This window comes from Pogoniulus pusillus, chromosome 19, assembly GCF_015220805.1.
Source record: "Pogoniulus pusillus isolate bPogPus1 chromosome 19, bPogPus1.pri, whole genome shotgun sequence".
NCBI lineage: Eukaryota > Metazoa > Chordata > Aves > Piciformes > Lybiidae > Pogoniulus > Pogoniulus pusillus.
This window is the reverse complement of record NC_087282.1, coordinates 7,239,714-7,260,191: the sequence shown is the minus strand read 5'-3', so window position 1 is coordinate 7,260,191 and position 20,478 is coordinate 7,239,714. Positions and strand designations below refer to the sequence as shown.

The 20,478-nt window shown below is 52.1% G+C and overlaps 1 protein-coding gene across 3 annotated transcripts in view; it reads left to right on the top strand.

Moving 5' to 3' along the window:
• The window catches only part of GPC4 (glypican 4), a 100,868-nt gene that overhangs the window by 24,117 nt on the left and 56,273 nt on the right, over nucleotides 1-20,478 (top strand). The window contains exon 1 of one of the 3 annotated variants that reach the window (XM_064159109.1): nucleotides 20,355-20,371. The exons of the other annotated variants lie outside the window; for them this stretch is intronic. The gene's annotated coding sequence lies outside the window, so the exon portion shown is untranslated. Of the gene's footprint in view, nucleotides 1-20,354; nucleotides 20,372-20,478 lie in introns of those variants that run through there. 3 annotated transcript variants of the gene reach the window in all.

The following is a 20,478-nucleotide window of genomic DNA, read 5'->3' as shown; positions in this document are numbered from 1 at the left end:
GGAGGAGGGGTGCCTGTGTGAACCTGGCAGCAGATAAGGCTGTGTTCATAGCTGGGGTAGGTAGAGTGTCCTGGAGAAGGAGGACCCCTTAATTTTGTCATGTCCTTACCTGAATCCTACCTCCCTGCTCTCCCACCCCTCTTCCTCGCCTCACCTTTTCCACAAACACTGGCAGGCTGCTGGTTCCAGAGCTGGGGAATACATTGGGAGTCTGTTCCAGCAGCAGGATGGGATTTTGGCTGTGGGTCTCGTTCTGCTGGCTGAGCACAGTGCACTGCTTGTGTGAGCTGAGTGGCTTCTGTAACGGATACCTGGGCTGTTCAAGGAGTGCCTGCTGGGAGCAGCAGGCAAGGGCTTCAAAGCACATTTTCATTTCTTCAGGTGAAAACCTCCCTGGCAAGCTCAGCTGTGGTCCTAGCTCAGAGGTGGTTTGTCTAGGGGGGGAGAGAAAAGCTGAGATGTGGGCAGAGGTAGTGGCTGGTTCCAACTGTCATAGAACACTGGAATGGCTTGAATTGGAGTGGCCCTTAATGGTTCCAATTCTCCTGCCCTGTGCAGGATGCCTTCCACTAGAGCAGGCTGATTGGGGCCTCATCCAGCCTGGTCTTAAGACACTTGGAGGGATCACATTGGGTGCTTCTGCTCCCTGGAGGTGTTCAGGACCAGGTTGGATGAGGCCTTGAGTGACCTGTTCTAGTGGGAGGTGTCCCTGAAGCTGCCTTTCTCCTCTTCTAAACAGTGACCTTGGGACAGATGTGCAGGGAAACTGTTAGGGTTTAAATCTGATCCACCTCCTTGCTTTCCATGCTGCTGTCTCCTTTGAGCTGTGTGTTCTTTCCTGCCTCTTGCAACAGCAGACTGCCTCCATCTCTGGAGACCTTTAAAGCCCACCTGGATGTGTTCCTGCATGATCTGCCTTAGGTGATCCTGCTCTGGCAGAGGGGTTGGACTTGCCAGTGGAATGGGCTGCCCAGGGAGGTGGTGGAGTGGCTGTGGCTGGAGGTGTTGAAGCCAAGCCTGGCTGGGGCACTTAGTGCCATGGTCTGGTTGGTTGGGCAGGGCTGGGTGCTAGGTTGTGCTGGCTGAGCCTGGAGCTCTCTTCCAACCTGCTTGATTGTATGTTGGTTGGCCAGGGCTGGGTGCTAGGTTGGCCTGGCTGAGCTTGGAGCTCTCTTCCAACCTGCTTGATTCTGTGTGGATTGGATAGGGCTGGGCACTCGGTTGGACTGGATGAGCTTGGGAGGTCTTTTCCAACCTGCTTGATTCTGTGATGATTTTTAGAAGTCCCTTCCAACCCCTACTATTCTGTCCTGAGCTTTTGAAGCATTAAAGCTGGAAAGTAATGCTAAGTGACGTTGTCCTGCTGCAGACAGCAGGCTGTGGTTGTTATCTTATGTTATTGTTAATTTATGATTGTTACTGTAGTTTATGATTTCCTCCTCTCCCCCAATATCACAAACACAGATTGCTCATTCATTTTTCGTGCAGCCTTTCCTCTGATGGCCTGGCAAGCTGGGACCTGATAGTCACAGAGAGCCCAGGGCAACAAAGCTGGTCTGGGGAACAGGGAGGAGAAGCTGAGAGAAGTGGGGTTGTGTAGTATGGACAAGAGAAAGCTGAGAGGAGGCTTTGTTGCTCTCTACAACTCCCTGAAGGGAAGTTGGAGTGAGGTGGAGGTTGGGTTCTTCTCCCTAGCATCAGGTAATAGGGTGAGAGGGAATGGCCTTAAATTGACCCAGGGGAGGTTTAAGTTGGATGTTAGAAGAAACTTTTTCACTGAGATGGTTCTCAAAGAGTGGAAAAGGCTGCCCAGGGAGGTGGTGGAGTCACCATCCCTGGAGGGGTTCAAGCAATGTGTGGACGTGACACTTTGGGACCTAGTTGAATGGCCATGGTGGTGTTAGGTTGATAGTTGGACTGGATGATCTTAGAGGTCTCTTCCAACTGAAGCGACTCTGATTCAGCGTCCTGCTAGCCCCTAGTAGCTGTGAGGGTGGAGTGAGCTCTGAAGCACAGCTGCATGCCTTGGTGCTCCAGCTGCAGTGTGGTGGTAGAGTTACTGCTGCAATCCAGCTCTGCTGACCCTCCCTCCCAGAGCCCTTCAGCTGGGCTTGTTTTCCCCAGCCCTGGTTTGCATCAGATTGACACAGGCTAATTATTGCTGAAAACCCTTTAATTGGTGCCTCTTTTCTGGGCCAGCTGGGATTGGGGAATTGTTTCCACAGTGATGAACAGCAGGAAGACGTGGGGCAGAGGAGCATCCCCTTCTTTCCTGGCATGGTGGGCTGCAGTCAGGGGCTGGCAGCATCACTGAGGAAGCCAAAAAAACCTTCACGTGCTTCTATGGGCAGAGCTGGCAAAAGCTTCAGGCATCAAACTTGTTGCTGTGCCTGGTGGTTGTGGTGTGCAGCTACATAGTGAGGTGTTGTGTGGGTTCCTGCAGGTGAACTCAGAGTTGGGTTGTGGCTGTGATGCTTTGGAGGAGCATCTCTGGGATGATGGTAGTGATTCCTTCAAACTCAGGTAGTGATTCTTTCAAACTCCTGTTCTGGAAAGCTGCTCTGCTATGGGAGTTTCCTGGCTGAACCAGTGTCCAGAAACTGGCTTAAGCATGGAAAGGGCTTTGCCTGTGTCTGAGCTGAGAAGGTCATCCTGCATTGCAGCATGAGAGGTCTGCCTCACCTTTGGTACCAGAACCATCTCATAGAATCAGTCAGGGCTGGAAGGGACCACAAAAGTGAACTCAGAGTTGGGTTGTGGCTGTGGTGCTTTGGAGGAGCATCTCTGGGATGATAGCAGTGATTTCTTCAAACTCCTGTTCTGGAAAGCTGCCCTGCTATGGGGGGTTCCTGGCTGAACCAGTGTCCAGAAACTGGCTTAAGCATGGAAAAGGCTTTGCCTGTGTCTGAGCTGAGAAGGTCATCCTGCACTGCAGCATGAGAGGTGCCAGAACCATCTCATAGAATCAGTCAGGGTTGGAAGGGACCACAAAGATCATCTAGTTCTAACCCCCCTGCCATGGGCAGGGACACCTCACACTAGGTCAGCCTGTCTAGAGCCTCATCCAGCCTGGCCTTACCTTCAGGGATGGGGCTTCCATCACCTCCCTGGGCAACTTTTTCCATGTAGCTATGAAAATATCTTGTGGAAAACTTCCCACTTGAAACTGAAGTCTGCTCAGGACTTACTCTTTGATCTGAATTTAATTTTCAAAGCAAATGAGACTTTTTGGTCCTTGGCTGGGGGAGGGGGAGAGCAGGGAAGAACTGCTCCACCTTTGCTCTGCAAGGGTTTTTCAGGCAGAGGAGATGCTTTGGGTTTTATTTTTTTCAGCAGGAGCAGTGTAGGCCTGAGTGTAGCTCTCAGACTAAGTTTGTGATTAGTTTTCATCGGGGGGGGGGGGGGGGGGCAAAGCCTCCTCTATTGCAAGCTTCAGATCACAGCCTATTGCTTGGCATTGAGCAACCAAGTTAGTGGAAGGTGTCCCTGCCCATGACAGAGGGCTGGAACTAAGTGACCTTTAAGGTCCCTTCCAAGTCAAACCACTCTGTGTGATTCCATAGACCCTTCCAGTCTCCCCTGGACCACAGACCACAGAGTGAAGATGAATTGCTTGCTAAGAGCCAGATTTTCTTGGCTCTTTCTGTCTTCTTGTCTTTGCATCTTGCGGATGCAAAATGCTTTTGCAAAGCTGACCTTTTGCCTGTCATGTTCTGGAGTCTCTTTAACCTGCTCCAAATTCTGAAGTTGTCTGCATCCTTCCCCTGCTTGGCAAGCTCTGCAGGCAGGGAAAGGCTTATTCATCTGGGTTTTTCCCGTGGATAAATGTCCTCATGAAGCACTATTGACACATGGAAATATCGGCGGATGCTTAGAGAAGAATCAGCTGCTTTGTAGAGCCCTGTGCCAGGTTCCCTCGTTTGATTACCTTTACAAACCAGATTGTAGGAGGAGGGGGGGTGGAAATACAAAAGTATTTAAAAAATGCATATTTCTGTGGCTTAAAGGGAAGAAAAATCAACCCCCCCCCCCCAAGCCACACCCAGCCCTCCTTAGTAAAAGTTTAGTGCACATCGGAAACAAAGGCTTCAGCATTTGCTTGTCAGAGCCAATAAAGTGTGCTTGGATCTTAATTTGTCTGCTTGGTTTCACAAAGTAATTGAAACTTCCTTTTTGCTGCAAGCTTTTTTTTTTCCCCCCTCTCTCTCTTTTTTTTTTTTAAGGGAGGGGGAAAAAAAAGTCTTAAAAGAACATCTTTTGGTCAGTGAGTTGATGGAATTTTGCTCAGAAGGCAGGCATGGTTGGAGGGCGCTGAGCAACTGGTCAGTTAAAGCTCCCAGGACAAATTCCTCTCGTCTGCAAGTCGTTCCTTCAAGTTGAAAACCACTTAGACCAAATAAACCTTGAACTAGAGGGTTTTATGGCAGCTTTTGAGCATGGAAGGGAAGCTTTTGTAAGCGCAGGGATCTGATAAAACCTGGGTTGCCATAAAGCAAAGAGCGGTTCCAACTTGAGGTGATAAAAGCCACATCTGGTTTAAGCTTTGCTTGCTATCACCCTGGGACAAATAGTCCCTGCTCTAGGCACCAAACTGCTGGTGCCATACTCTCACCAAGGAGGAAGTTCTTCACAGAGAGAGTGAGTTCTCATTGGAATGGGCTGCCCAGGGAGGTGGTGGAGGAGGCACTGTCCCTGGAGGTGTTCAAGGAAAGACTGGATGAGGCACTTAGTGCCATGGTCTGGTTGACTGGCTAGGGCTGGGTGCTAGGTTGGACTGGGTGATCTTGGAGTTCTCTTCCAACCTGGTTGATTCTAAGGGGGGAAAAGAAAGCAAAACCCTTTGGCTTTTGAAGAAGGAACCATCCTCCAGCTCACATATGCAATTGCATGACTACGGTGTCTTGCTGCCTGCCTCCTGACAGGGAGTTTTAGAGGTTGGGGCTGAGGAGGGCCCTGAGTAATTGAAAGCAAACAAACAGTGAAGGCAAAAAAAAGAGGAAAAAAAAAACCCAACATAAAACATCAACCCTTAAAACCACAAAGAGAAAACAGATTTGCCAGATTGATTAGTTCAGATTTGTTTATTTGAAGTCCCCAATGTTCGCATCGTCTCTCTTTTCGGGGTGTCTTTCTGCTTTGGCAAATATGTTAACCATCTGCTTTCACAGCAGCTTTTCCCAGGGAAAAGAAAAGGGGTTTTGGTGTCTAGATGTTGCCTCCAGCTTTGTATTGAAGGAGGGTGGCAGGCTTCAAAGACTTAGCTGTAGTCTTGGCGTGTAGGTGCTGCTCATGGGAGAATTACGCTCTGGGAAACTTGAGGTTTGTGGAGGAGTTGTAGAATCGTTGAAGGTTTGGGCTGGAAGAGACCTTAAGGGTTATCCAATCCCCAGTTATGAGCAGGGACACCTTCCACTGGCTTGGTTGCTCAGTGTCAACCAATAGAGCTAAAGATTGTGGTCTGAAGCTTGCAATAGAGGAGGCTTTACCCCCTGCTATGGACCTTAAAGCTCATCCATTTCCAACTCCCCTGCCTTGAGCAGGGACACCTCCCACTAGCCCAGATTGCTCAAGGCCTCATCCAACCTGGCCTTAAGCATCTTGAACACGTTAAAGAGTCCTGAGTTAAATCCTGTTACTCATCACTTTTGTTATCCATGTCCCTCTTGGAAAAGGGGACAGGGATATTGATGCACTAACTGGCTTTGGAAGTCAGGGGAGAGCTGATCAAGTCTGATTTCACTTTTGGTTTGGACAGGAGAGCGATTCCTACTTTGAGTAGTAGATCAATAGTGCAGCTATAAGGTACTGTCCAAAATCAAGCTGGTTTTGCTGCCCTCCCTCCCTCCCTCCCTGCTCTCCCTTACTTTCCTCTTCTTGGAATCCCAAGCACAGTGGGGATTGGAAGGGACCTCTGGAGATCATCATTGATCTCTGTGGTAAAGGGTTGGACTTGATGATCTATGAGGTCTCTTCCAACCTTGGTGATACTGTGATGTCCCATCTGTTGGACAGCAGTGTGCAGTTGTGGCCAAGATGACCAATGGCATCCTGGGGTGCATCAAAGAAAAGTGTGTCCAGCAGGTCTAGAGAGGTTCTTCTCCCCCTCTATTCTGCCCTGGTGAGACCTCACCTGGGATACTGTGTCCAGTTGGGTTCCACAATGTGAGACGAGTCTGCTGGAGAGACTCCAGCAGAGAACTACAAGGGTGTCAGGGTGGCTTGGACATCTCTGCTCTGAAGGAAGACTGAAAGACCTGGAGCTGTTGAGTCTGGAAAAGAGAAGGCTGAAAGGGGATCATGTGTATAAATACCTGACGGGTGGGTGTCAAGATGAAGGTGCTCTAAGGTCTCCCCAGAGCCTTCTCTTCTCCAGGCTGAACAGCCCCAACTCTCTCATCCTATCCTCACAGGGGTGGTTCCCCTGCCCTCTGATCATCCTTGTGGCCTCCTCTAGGCCCTCTCCAACAGTTCAATGTCCTTCTTGTGTTGGGGGCCGCAGAGCTGGGTGCAATGCTGGAGGTGATACCTTGCAAGAGCAGAAGGGCAGAATCCCTTCCCTCATCCCGCTGCTCACTCATCTCTGGATGCAGCCTGGAATATCACAGTATCACCAAGGTTGGAAGAGACCTCACAGATCATCAAGTCCAACCCTTTACCACAGAGCTCAAGGCCAGACCATGGCACCAAGTGCCACGTCCAATCCTGCCTTGAACAGCTCCAGGGACGGCGACTCCACCACCTCCCCGGGCAGCCCATTCCAGTGTCCAATGACTCTCTCAGTGAAGAACTTTCTCCTCACCTCCAGCCTAAATCTCCCCTGGTGTAGCTTGAGGCTGTGTCCTCTTGTTCTGGTGCTGGCCACCTGAGAGAAGAGAGCAACCTCCTCCTGGCCACAACCACCCCTCAGGTAGCTGTAGACAGCAACAAGGTCACCCCTGAGCCTCCTCTTCTCCAGGCTAACCAGGCTAATATGGTTGCCTCCTGGCCCCTTGTTCATCCACTTCCCCCCTCCCCCTTTCTCTTTTCATCCCGACCCTTTCCTTCACATCTGCCTTCCTGATTAAAAACTAATCAGCGAAGATAGATTAAGTCCAGGAGCGCTGGGAAGCCCCTGGGAGCCGTGGAGCTCCGTCGGTCGGGTCAGGAGCCGGGAGGCACCGTGGGGTCACCGTCCCCGGCGCGGCGGCGGAGCTGGCTGAGCCGCGCTCCAGTGCACGGAGGAATGCGGTAACAGGATTGAAAGGAAACGGACAGGACTAACGAGGATTAAGGCTAATTGTCCTTCCAGGGGCAGCAGGATGTGGCCATGCAGGGAGGCGACCCTGCTCTACCAGGGGAGAGTCACTGGGGGGGGGGTCTCTTTGCAGGGGACGAGGGTACCTTTGGTTGGTTCAGTTGTGGGGTGGAAAACAGTGGGTTGGAAAGTGGGGGGTGGGAGAGGGGGGAGAAAGAGGGGAAAGGAAGAGTTCTGCCTTCAAGGCTGCTGGAGCAAATATTTCTGTAGCTGGTGGGAAACTTCCTACAAAGGACTGATTCTTGCCATGCCTGGGCTCTGTTTGTGCTGGCATTGCACAACTGTGGCTTTGTGCAGGGAGCTGACGTCCCCCGACTGCTGGATGCTCCTCTTGGGGCTCAGCTGAGGCTGGGCAGAGGCCTCAGACTGAAGGCCTTGGTGTGCCAATGTGCTTGTTTGGAGGGATGGCATTGTGCTGTCAGAGGGCTTTAGTGGACCTTGCCTCTCCTCGTAGGTCAGGCTGGTCCTTCAGGTCTTGCTTACTCAGGCCACAGGTGTCATAGAATCAAGCAGGTTGGAAGAGACTGCTTTGTTGAGGTGCTGGAAGGTGTCCAGAGAAGGGCAACAAAGATGCTGAAAGGCCTGGAGCACAGCCCTGTGAGGAGAGGCTGGGGGAGCTGGGGGTGTGCAGCCTGCAGCAGAGGAGGCTCAGGGCAGAGCTCATTGCTGTCTGCAGCTCCCTGGAGGGAGGCTGTAGCCAGGGTGGGGTTGGGCTCTGCTGCCAGGCAAGCAGCAATAGAAGAAGGGGACACAGTCTCAAGCGGTGCCAGGGGAGGTCTAGGCTGGCTGTGAGGAGGAAGTTCCTGGCAGAGAGTGTGATTGGCACTGGAATGGGCTGCCCTGGGAGGTGGTGGAGTCGCCTTCCAACCCAGTGCATTCTACTGTGATTCCATGTGTGGTGCACAGTGCTGGCTGCAAAGCTCGTTTGTCTTGCTGAAGGAACAAAGTGAAGATAAAAGTGAGATTGGTGGCAGTTGGGTTTGCAGTTGGACTTCAGCATCCTAGAGATCTTTTCCAACCAAAACAACTCTCTGAGCCTATGATTCTTTGTGGTGGCACTTACCTGTGGCCCTGCTGTTTCAGCCATCCCCAATAAGAAGCAGCCCAAAGCTCACTGTTTTCAGTCTCTGAGGTGCTTTGGGGTACATCTGGGATGTACAGAAGTTGCTGATTTCCAGACTGTTAGATTAGAGCTGGACTTTGCTCAGCCTGAACCCTGAGAGCTTTAAGTCTTTGTGTTCCTACTGGCAGTTACCTGAAGTCCTCACTCCTGCCTTACAACACCACAGGCAAAAGATATTGTTGAGGGTGATGGAACCCTAGAGCAGGCTGCCCAGAGTGTGTGAGGAGTCTCCCTCTCTGGAGTCCTGTGTGCAGTTCTGGAGCCCCCAACACAAGAAGGACATGGAAGTGTTGGAGCCAGTCCAGAGGAGGCCACCGAGGTGCTCAGAGGGCTGCAGCAGCTCTGCTATGAGGCCAGGCTGAGAGAGTTGGGGCTCTGCAGCCTGGAGAAGAGAAGGCTTGGAGGAGACCTTGGAGTGGCCTTCCAGTATCTGAAGGGGGCTCCATGAAGGCTGGGGAGGGACTATTGACAAGGTCTGGTAGTGACAGGACAAGGGGGAATGGGTTTGAACTGGCAGAGGGGAGATTAAAGCTGGATGTTAGAAAGACATTCTTTGCAGTGAGGGTGGTGAGACACTGGCACAGGTTGCCCAGGGAGGTTGTGGATGCTCCTTCAAGGTCAGGCTGAATGAGGCCTTGAGCAACCTGTTCTAGTGGGAGGTGTCCCTGCATATGGCAGGAGCTTGGAACTGGATGATCCTTGAGGTTTTTTCCACCCTAAACCATTCTGTGATTCTATGATGCTGTATTCAAGCCTGAAGGCATTCCTGTGGGATCCGCTCCAGGTGATCCTGCTCTGGCAAGGAGGTTGGTTTGGATGAGCCTTGGAGGTCCCTTCCAACCCCTAACATTCTGTGTTTCTGTGAAATTGAGAAGGTAGAGTGATTCTCCTCAGTGCTTTGGCTTACTTTTGTTCTCCCCATCCCTGAGTGTGCTTCTCTGAGGCAGATGGTGCTGGGCAGCCGATGGCACATGAGGTAGCAGGGAGAAGGAGATAGGGAGTCTGTTGCTGTGGTCCATAGAATCGTAGAGTCAAGCAGGTTGGAAGAGAGCTCCAAGCTCAGCCAGCCCAACCTAGCACCCAGCCCTGCCCAACCAACCAGACCATGGCACTAAGTGCCCCAGCCAGGCTTCGCTTCAACACCTCCAGCCACAGCCACTCCACCACCTCCCTGGGTAGCCCATTCCAATGCCAATCACTCTCTCTGACAACAACTTCCTCCTCACATCCAGCCTAGACCTACCCTGGTACAGCTTGAGGCTGTGTCCCTGCATTCTGTTGCTGGTTACAGGGGCACAAGAGCCCGACCCCACCTGGCCACACTGTTGCTTATACAGGCCAGCATTTGGGAGAGCTGTGATTTCCCATGGTTGTGCTGGGAGATCACTCTCTGCTCAGAGTGCCTCTACAAGACCATGAACACCTTCTTTTGAGACTTCTTTAGCCATTTGTTTGAGTATTCCCCCCCCTCCCCCCAAAATAAAGCAAGATTCCCAGAACCACTCAGGCCATATGACCTCAAAACATCGCTGAAGCTCTCAAGGGTCTTCTGCTGCCAAGTCTGGGACTGGGCAGCAGATGACCACTCTGCTGGCACAAATAGGTGAGCTGGGAGTGCATCTTACAAGGAGCTACTGTGTGGCTCTGAAACATGGTTTTGTTCATTGATGCTCGAATCAGCTCTGTTGGAAAAGGAGGGGTGGTGGGGGGGAATAGCAGAGAAGCGGTTGCCAGCTCCTGCTTTTGCTGCCTGCCCCTGTGTGTGGTACCTCCTGCACCAGCCAGCAGCCAGGGAGGTGCCCGGCGGAGGGTCTGGGGAAGCACAGAGGGAGGAGGAGGAGGGCTGAAGGTGGAGAGGGGCAGTGATGCTGAGAAGGCAAACCGCTGGCGTCTGAATGGCAGCGTTTGTGAGAGAAGGCGCTCGGGGTGAGAGCTGCCGAGCAGCCCAAAAGCTTCGTGCAGAAAAGCAGAGGAGCAATTGCCTGGGCTTTGGTCTGCCTTCTGCATGGGCAACTGGAGGAAAGTGTGACTCGTCTGACAAAGCAAGCCACTGGCTGCCAGCCAGGCCTCCTCTGCTGGCTGCCTCTGCTGCTGCAGCAGCGTTCGCTGCTCCTCTCTGCTGCCTGTTCCCAGGGGTTCTTCTGCCTTTTGAGTTCCTTTGCCTGCTTTTCTTTTTCCTTCCTCCCCCTTTTTTCCTTTCCCCTCCCTTTTGCTTTTTTCCCTTCCCTCTTGCCTCTTTCACCCCCCCCTTCCCTCTTGCCTCTTTCACCCCCCCCTTCCCTCTTGCCTCTTTCACCCCCCCCTTCCCTCTTGCCTCTTTCACCCCCCCCTTTTTCTGCCCCTTTTTTTGCCCCCCCTTCCTTTTTGACCCCCCCTTTTCCTGTAACCCTTTCTCCTCTTTGACCTCTTTAATACAAGACACCAGAACACATTGCCCAGTACAGCTGCTGATACCTCCTCCCTGCAGGTGTTCAATGCCAAGTTGGATGAGGCCTCGAGCAACCTGGGCTAGTGGGAGATGTCCATGCCCATGGACAGGGATGGGTTGGAACTGGGTGATTTGTAAGGCCCCTTCTAACCTCAACCACTCTAAAGTGTCTGTGTGTGTGGTGGGGGGGAGAGGGGTGAGAGGCTGGAGGGGACTGCTCAGCACTGCTCAGGCCACTCCTTGAGTGCTATGTCCAGTTCTGGGCTTCTCCATTGCAGAGAGATGTTGAGGTGCTGGAAGGTGTCCAGAGAAGGGTGACAAAGCTGGGGAGGGGCCTGGAGCAGAGCCCTGTGAGGAGAGGCTGAGGGAGCTGGGGGTGTGCAGCCTGCAGCAGAGGAGGCTCAGGGCAGAGCTCATTGCTATCTGCAGCTGCCTGCAGGGAGGCTGTAGCCAGGTGGGGTTGGGCTCTGCTGCCAGGCAAGCAGCAACAGAAGAAGGGGACACAGCCTCAAGTTGTGCCAGGGCAGGTCTAGGCTGGATGTTGTTAGGAAGTTGTTGTCAGAGAGAGTGATTGGCACTGGAATGGGCTGCCCAGGGAGGTGGTGGAGTTGCTGTCCCTGGAGGTGTTCAAGAAAAGACTGGCTGGGGCACTTAGTGCCATGGTCTGGTTGATTGGCCAGGGCTGGGTGCTAGGTTGGACTGGATGAGCTTGGAGCTCTCTTCCGACCTGGCTGATTCTATAATTCTCTCTCAGCCACTCAAGAGGTAGATCTTCTCTGTTCCTGCCTTCTTCATCAGAGAAGTGGAAAAAACCCGAAGATGCTTTTCAGCCTGAGCTGTCCCTTGTGTAATGCCTCTTGCTCAGGGCTCCCGGGCACAAACACGTTGTGAAAACTGTTTCATGCCTAAAGAATTTAGTGATGGTGAAGAAGATTTGCATTTCTGAAGCTCTCACTCAGCACTCTCAAGCAGGGGGTTTGGGGATTGTGTGTTTGTTGTTTTTTATATTTAATTAAGCACCAGCTCTTGGTTTTCGTTGAAGGCTTCCATCTCAGCTAGAGCCAGGGAGAATCCTTTGCTTCCCCAGAGCTATTTTGCTCCCCAGGTTTGCTTAAATCAGAAGTTTAATTAAGTAGTTGTGCTTTGTTTGTGGGTTGTTTGGGCCTTGCCTCCTTGGTGTAGTCAGGTCTTTGTGTGGTTTGTCTCTCTTTTGATGCTTACAGAGATGCATTATCTTCATCTGTCTGGGTTGTGTTTGGTGTGCCACTAATTGGTTCAATATCCTCTTGGCTGGAGTGAAAGCAGTGCTCTCATGGTGGATCTTTCCAGGCTGTAAAACCTCCCACTGCTCAGGCCAACCCTCTTGGGAAGTGCTGTGGAAGTGGGGCAGTAGTGGTGTTTTTCCTCAGGTGAGCAGCTTTTGATGTTTGAATGAACTCCTAAAACTCTGCTGAAGTTGAGATCCTGCACCTTCCTTGTTTGGGCATCACCTGCAAAGGACACAGCACTGGGTTGAGTTGCACTGCAGAGAGTTTTTGGGTTGGTCCTTGGGGGCCTCCAGCTCAATGTCTCCAGCTCCGAGCTGGGCAAGAGGGGAACTCAGATGGTTATGCTTTGGGACCTTCCCCTGAACTGCTCCATTGCCCTTGGCAGGAGAGGTGACCAGGAAGGGACATAGCTGTTTGGTGATGCTTGGGGACCCTCCTCTGAACTTCTTCATTGCCCTTGGCAGGAGAGGTGAGCAGGAAGGGACATAGCTGATTGGTGATGCTTGGGGACCCTCCTCTGAACTTCTCCATTGCCCTTGGCAGGAGAGGTGGGCAGGAAGGGACATAGCTGATTGGTGATGCTTGGGGACCCTCCTCTGAACTTCTCCATTGCCCTTGGCAGGAGAGGTGGGCAGGAAGGGACATAGCTGATTGGTGATGCTTGGGGACCCTCCTCTGAACTTCTCCATTGCCCTTGGCAGGAGAGGTGGGCAGGAAGGGACATAGCTGATTGGTGATGCTTGGGGACCCTCCTCTGAACTTCTCCATTGCCCTTGGCAGGAGAGGTGGGCAGGAGGGAACCTCAACTGACTGGTTATGCTTTCCCAGGGTGCAGCAGAGAGTGAAAGCAAGTCTTTGTCTCTTGAGACTGAAGAGTGGCATTAGGAGCACAGGAAGGGTTCTGCTGATCTGCCTCCGCCCTGGGGAGATGTCCTGAGATCGCTTTGGTCAGCCGTAATGGGCAGTGTTTGCCCAGACTTTGTCCTTCAGGGATTGACTCTGTCATCAGCTGGAGGCCAAGCTTTGCAGGGGTGATTTGGACTTGGAGGGGTGGAAGGCAAGAGGCCTCTTTGTGTCCTAAGTTGCTCTTTCCAGTAGAAAATGAAGGTTCCTAATGTGCTTTTGGCTTAATGTACACACAGGGATATAAATCTCTCTTGTTCTCTCCAGTCCCTGACTCTCTTGGCAGTAAATTTGGGAACCCAAAGCTGTCAACAAAGCAAAATGGGAAAAAAATAGAAAGCCAGACAGACCTGGGTTGTGTGGGATATTTTAAGTAAGTGTAGGTAGGTGCTCTGGAAGTAATGAGGAACTCTTTGTTGTGTGGCAGGAGGTGGCACTGGGGCATTGTGCGCCACCGCTGTTGCCCGCGCCGCGGATTAACTGCTGAGTTAACAGAGGCAGAAAAGCTGGGCTGGAAATAGTTCCCTCTTGTTAAGAGTAGGTTAAAGGGCTTTGGGTTGGGTATCAAAGAGTCTGCTTTGACTGCTTGACAAGTTTGAAAAGAGGGGGAAAAAACCCAACAACAACAAAAAAAAACCCCAACCCAGCTAAAATCATTTCAATATTCTAAGCTTTCTCCACTGGGCCTGGGGAGCTTTTTCTGTGCCCTTCAAGCAATCAGCAGAGACATGGAACCCACAGTGATTAATAGCCTGGAGGGAAGGAGGGGGAGGAGGGGAAGAAGTGGGTTTAACAATTCATAAGGCAAATAAACCACTGGTGTAAAAGGGTTGCTAATTGCCTGGGATGTTGGAATCTCTGCGCTCCGGCGCGTGCTGCCGAGCCGCAGTGCATCCCCAACCCTGCCAGGCAGCTTGGACAATTCTTCCCTGAAAGGGCTCTCCAGGACTGTCACAGGCTGCCCAGGGAGATGGTGGAGGCCCCATCTATGGTGAGTTTCAAGAAATGTGTGGACACTTTGGACCATGCTTTAATGGCCATGGTGGTCTTAGGTCAATGATCCTGGAGGTCTTTTCCAATCCTTTTCCATGTCCTCCTGAAAGCCAGGTGGGGTTGGGCTCTGCTGCCAGGCAAGCAGCAACAGAAGAAGGGGACACAGTCTCAAATTGTGCCAGGGGAGGTCTGGGCTGGATGTTAGGAGGAAGTTGTTGTCAGAGAGAGTGATTGGCATTGGAATGGGCTGCCAACCTGTTTGATTCTGTAATTCTGTGTTGCTGTGTTGCTGTTGGAGATGCTGCCTTTACTAGAGTGATTCTACCTGTAGTATCTTAAGCCCCAGTGTGTGTGTGCTCCTGATGAGAACTGCAAATATTTTGAGGAAGGGAGAAAGGAAAAGCTGACACTGATTGCCTTTGGGATGGGAAGTAATTCAGTTTGGACATGGAGTATGTTCTTCACAGTGAGAGTGATTGGCATTGGAATGGGCTGCCCAGGGAGGTGGTGGAGTGGCCCCAGCCTGGCTGGGGCACTTAGTGCCATGGTCTGGTTGGTTGGGCAGGGCTGGGTGCTAGGTTGGACTGGCTGAGCTTGGAGCTCTCTTCCAACCTGCTTGATTCTATGTTGATTGGCCAGGGCTGGGTGCTAGGTTGGGCTGCATGAGCTTGGAGGTCTCTTCCAACCTGCTTGATTCTATGAAAGCTTGTCCAGTCCAACCCCCCTGCAGGGCAGGATCATCTATAAGCAGATCACACAGGAACACATCCAGGCAGGTTTTGAATATCTCCAGTGAAGGAGAGACTCCACAACCCCCTGGTGTCACTGAACCCTGGACCAGGCTGCGCAGGGGTGTTGTGGAGTCTCCCTCTCTGGATGTGCTCCTGCCTGGATGTGTTCCTGTGTGATCTGCTCTAGCTGACCCTGCTCTGGCACGGGGGGGCTGGACTGGCTGAGCATTGGAGCTCCCTGCCATTCCACACTGCTGTGCTTCAGTTTGGTGTGTTGTGGGCAGGGTCTCTGGTGACTGATGAGGCAGGTGGGATGGTAGCCATGCCTTGTCTCAGTGGCTCTGCTGGAGGTGCATCACAAGCTGAGGCTTTCCTTTCTGCTTCCCGTGCCTTGTTAGCGCGGGGCCGGAGCAGCGCAGCCGCGCTCGGGGGGATGATGTTAGTGCTCCTTGTGGTTCTTGTTGGGGCTTTTGGAGCACTGTGCTGGCTGGGCTGGGCATGTCAATTATGTATGATGGGTGAAAGCCTCATATTCTGGGATAATTGGAAGGCAAGTCTAGTGTGAAATCGGATTAGAGCCTGGCATTACAGTCTGGGATTCCTTTGCTCCTTGGTTCAGAGGAAGTCATAAAACCTTTCAAGATGACACAAGCTGGAGGGAGCAGGCAGAGTGTGAGGCTAAAGTGGTGGCTTCAGTCCTCCAGCTTTGTTTGACTCCCACTCCTCCACCAGCCCAACCTCCCCCAGTGCCATTTTCTCCCATGGCAGCAAAGTCTACCTGGAGGGAGCAGGCAGAGTGTGAGGCTAAAGTGGTGGCTTCAGTCCTCCAGCAGTGTTTGATTCCCACTCCTCCACCAGCCCAACCTCCCCCAGTGCCATTTTCTCCCATGGCAGCAAAGTCTACCTGGAGGGAGCAGGCAGAGTGTGAGGCTAAAGTGGTGGCTTCAGTCCTCCAGCAGTGTTTGATTCCCACTCCTCCACCAGCCCAACCTCCCCCAGTGCCATTTTCTCCCATGGCAGCAAAGTCTACCTGGAGGGAGCAGGCAGAGTGTGAGGCTAAAGTGGTGGCTTCAGTCCTCCAGCAGTGTTTGATTCCCACTTCTCCACCAGCCCAACCTCCCCCAGTGGAGCAAAAGTCCAACAGCTACATCTCTGGCTGTAAACTACTTTGGGCTTGTTTACCAAGCTGCAGTGCATCACAGTATGGTAGGGGTTGGAAGTGGATGGTAGATGACACTGAAGGGATGCAGGCTGCTACAGGCAAGGCTTTTTTGACTCCTCCTTTGTAATTTGCTGTGGAGAGTTGGATGGGAGGGGTGGTTGTGCTGCTTGGATCCTTTCTGGGTGTTGCTGAGTGCCCTGATCTAGCACCAGGCTTGGTACTGTTAGAGAGTGGTTGGAATTGATCACAGAGTGGTAAGAGTTGGAAGTGGATGGTAGATGATGCTGAAGGGATGCAGGCTGCTACAGGCATGGCTTTTTTGACTCCTCCTTTGTAATTTGCTGTGGAGAGTGATTGGAATTGATCACAGAATGGTAGGGGTTGGAAAGGACCTCCAGAGATCATGTAGTCCAGCTCCTCTGCCGAAGCAGGATCACCCAGGGCAGGTCACACAGGAACAGATCCAGGTGGATTGTGAAAGTCTCCAGTGAAGGAGACTCCACAACCTCTCTGAGCAGCCTGCTCCAGGGCTCCAGCATCCTTACAGCAAAGAAGTTTCTCCTGATGTTGAAATGGTACCTCCTGGCTTCCACTTGTGAAGGGCTAAAGAAATAAAGCTCCCCTCTGGCCTCCTGGCAAAGCACCGCTGAAAGTGAAGCTTAGGTGTAGCTAAAAGCATGAGCTTGGTCAGGGGGTGGAGAAGCAGGCTGGGAAGTTAGACATCCAGAAACAACATTTTGAAAAGGTCTTGGAAAATGGATGGATGAAGGGAACTGCTTTTTAAGGTCCTGGAGGCCCTGAGTTGACACTGCACCCTTACTCATGGGATGAAAACCTGTTTTCCACCGTGCTGTTAAAAAAAAACCCCAAGTGTTACTTGATTTGGAAGAAACTCTGTGTACCTGGAGTCTGCTGAACTTGGATCTGCTGATCTTAAAGGCTGCCTCTCACTTTGTGAAGTACAGTTGTTTGTCTAATGGCTTAAGTCATAAGTTGGTTAAGGTTACCTTCCTGAGCACAGTTCCTTGGATGTACAACTGGTGACAGCACATAGCAGGGTGTTTCTGTGCTTAAACACCACCTCCATTCCAGCCCAAGAGTGAGCTTCTCTGTCATAGGGACAGGCTGGAAGGGTTGGGGCTGTTCAGCTTGGAGAGAAGAAGGCTCCAGGGAGACCTTAGAGCAACCTGATCTAGGGTAGGGTGTCCCTGCACATGGCAGGGGGGTTGGAACTGTCTGATGCTTGTGATCCCCTCCAACCCTGACTGATTCTGTGATTGGAACTAGATGATCCTTGTGATCCCCTCCAACCCTGATTGATTCTGTGATTGGAACTAGATGATCCTTGTGATCCCCTCCAACCCTGACTGATTCTGTGATTGGAACTAGATGATCCTTGTGATCCCCTCCAACCCTGACTGATTCTGTGATTGGAACTAGATGATCCTTGTGATCCCCTCCAACCCTGACTGATTCTGTGATTGGAACTAGATGATCCTTGTGATCCCCTCCAACCTGACTGATTCTGTGATTGGAACTAGATGATCCTTGTGATCCCCTCCAACCCTGACTGATTCTGTGATTGGAACTAGATGATCCTTGTGATCTCCTCCAACCCTGATTGATTCTGTGATTGGAACTAGATGATCCTTGTGACCCCCTCCAACCCTGACTGATTCTGTGATTTGAACTAGATGATCCTTGTGATCTCCTTCAACCCTGATTCTGAGAGGCCATGGGAAAGATCTGCTGCCAATCCCTAACAAGCTGCACCCATGGTGTGCAGATGGGATAGATACTGGCAGTTGTTCTCTGCTACTTAAGCTCTTTTTACCATGCAGCCCCTGATGTGATGATTGCATTCCTGGCCAGACAATGCAATAAAAAGCCCAACTTGAAAGGAAACCATGGCAGGGTTATATATTTTTTCTGCTGTGCTCACATGGTGAGCAATTACAAAGGCTTCTGAGTCTTTACCACTCACCAGTAGATGAAGAGTTGCCCAGAACTGGACACAGCACTCCAGGGGTGGCCTGAGCAGTGCTGAGCACAGGGGCACAAGAACCTCCCTTGTCCTGCTGCCCACACTGCTCCTGAGCCAGCCCAGGATGCCATTGGCTCTGCTGCCCACCTGGGCACACTGCTGCCTCCTCTGCAGCTCCTCTCTCCCAGCACCCCCAGCTCCCTCTCTGCCTGGCTGCTCTCAGCCACTCTGGCCCCAGCCTGTAGTGCTGCTTGGGGTTGTTGTGGCCAAAGTGTAGAACCCTGCACTTGGCCTTGTTCAGTCTCATCCCCTTGGCCTCTGTCCACCCATCCAGCCTGGCCAGGTCCCTCTGCAGGGCTCTCCTACCCTCCAGCAGCTCCACAGCTGCTCCTAGCTTGGTGTCATCTGCAAACTCACTGCTGCTGGACTCCATCCCCTGCTCCAGATCATCACTAAAGCTATTGAACAGGCCTGTGCCCAGCACTGATCCCTGGGGCACACCACTGGTGCCAGCTGCCAGCTGGATGTGGCACCATTCACCACCGCTCTCTGGGCCAGCTCCTCCAGCCAGTTCTAATGTGATAGAAGAAAGCTGCAAGAAGAGCAACTCAGAGCCTTAACTTTTCTGGCTTTTAGCACTGGGTATCCTGCTATGGTTAGCACTGAGTAGGAGGAGCTCCTCAGCTCCAGACAGAGCTAATTCTTGGTCACAAGCCAAGAGCACATAGTGCTGACATGACTGAGAAATATCTCCCATAATTAGGTTGCTTGGTCATTCGTTTTTGACTGTCTGAGTTGCATTTTGGAGCATAACTTCTTAATGATGCACCAAAGGAGATCTGTGCAAGCTTGATCCACTATCAGTGGATCAAGCTCTCCTTGCTTGGCTTTGCCTGTGTGTCCCTAAGAGGCACTCTGTGAATCTGGGGCAAGGGGATCAAAGACAAATTCATTCATAGAAAGGCTTAGTTTTGGAAAGGACCTTCCAAGATCATCTCTTCTCAACCCCCTAGCCTTGAGCAGGGATACCTCTCACTAGAACAGCTTGCTGAAGGCCTCATCCATCCTGGCCTTGCACAACTCCAGGGAAGGAGCATCCACAGCCTCCCTTGGGCAACCTGTGCCAGTGTCTCTCCACCTTTGCTCTAAAGAATGAACATGTTAAAGGATTTGGATTAAAAATGATTTACCTTACAAAGCTGAGGTGGGAAGGTAGCTGGAGTTCAGTAGCACAGATTGGGTCCAAACCACAGCTCTTGAACTTTTCATTTGTTAATCATCAGGGAATTGGAGTTGCTGCTAGAACCACTGTTTTGGGCATGCCAGGGCATCTGGGACAGCTTATGAAATCAGTCACTAGTGGTGTGCCCCAGGGGTCAGTGCTGGGCACAGGCCTGTTCAGTATCCTTATTAATTGAGTCCAGCTTCAGTGAGTTTGCAGATGACACCAAGCTAGGAGCAGCTGTGGAGCTGTTGGAAGGTAGGAGAGCCCTGCAGAGAGACCTGGCCAGGCTGGATGGGTGGGCAGAGGCCACTGGGATGAGACTGAACAAGGCCAAGTGCAGGGTTCTGCACTTTGGCCACAACAACCCCAAGCAGCACTACAGGCTGGGGGCAGAGAGCAGCCAGGCAGAGAGGGAGCTGGGGGTGCTGGGAGAGAGGAGCTGCAGAGGAGGCAGCAGTGTGCCCAGGTGGGCAGCAGAGCCAATGGCATCCTGGGCTGGCTCAGGAGCAGTGTGGGCAGCAGGACAAGGGAGGTTCTTGTGCCCCTGTGCTCAGCACTGCTCAGGCCAGCCCTGGAGTGCTGTGTCCAGTTCTGGGCTCCTCCATTGCAGAGAGCTGTTGAGGTGCTGGAAGGTGTTGAGAGAAGGGCAGCAAGGCTGGGGAGGGGCCTGGAGCACAGCCCTGTGAGGAGAGGCTGAGGGAGCTGGGGGTGTGCAGCCTGCAGCAGAGGAGGCTCAGAGCAGAGCTCATTGCTGCCTGCAGCTGCCTGCAGGGAGGCTGTAGCCAGGTGGGGTTGGGCTCTGCTGCCAGGCAAGCAGCAACAAAAGAAGGGGACACAGCCTCAAGTTGTGCCAGGGCAGGTCTAGGCTGGATGTTGTTAGGAAGTTGTTGTCAGAGAGAGTGATTGGCATTGGAATGGGCTGCCCAGGGAGGTGGTGGAGTGGCCATGGCTGGAGGTGTTGAAGCCAAGCCTGGCTGGGGCACTTAGTGCCATGGTCTGGTTGGTTGGGCAGGGCTGGGTGCTAGGTTGGGCTGGCTGAGCTTGGAGCTCTCTTCCAACCTGCTGGGTTCTGTGATTCTATGAACTGCTTTCAAAGCATTGCTAGAAATACAAAGGAGGGATCAGTTGATCTGCATTTGGCAAGCAGGGTGAGAGGCTTACACCTCCAACACAAACAGAATGGGAGGTCTGTAACTTGTAAGCACTGTCAGGCAGGGATGTAGCATGGAGATGACACAGAAATCTTCAAGTGCATTTAGGGTAAAGTATTTCCCACCTCATTTCTCCACCAAGAGATTTAAGGGTGGGTTGGGGAAATCCCAATCAAATCCCCAAGTTCTAGAAGAGCTTGGAAAGGAAATGGTTTT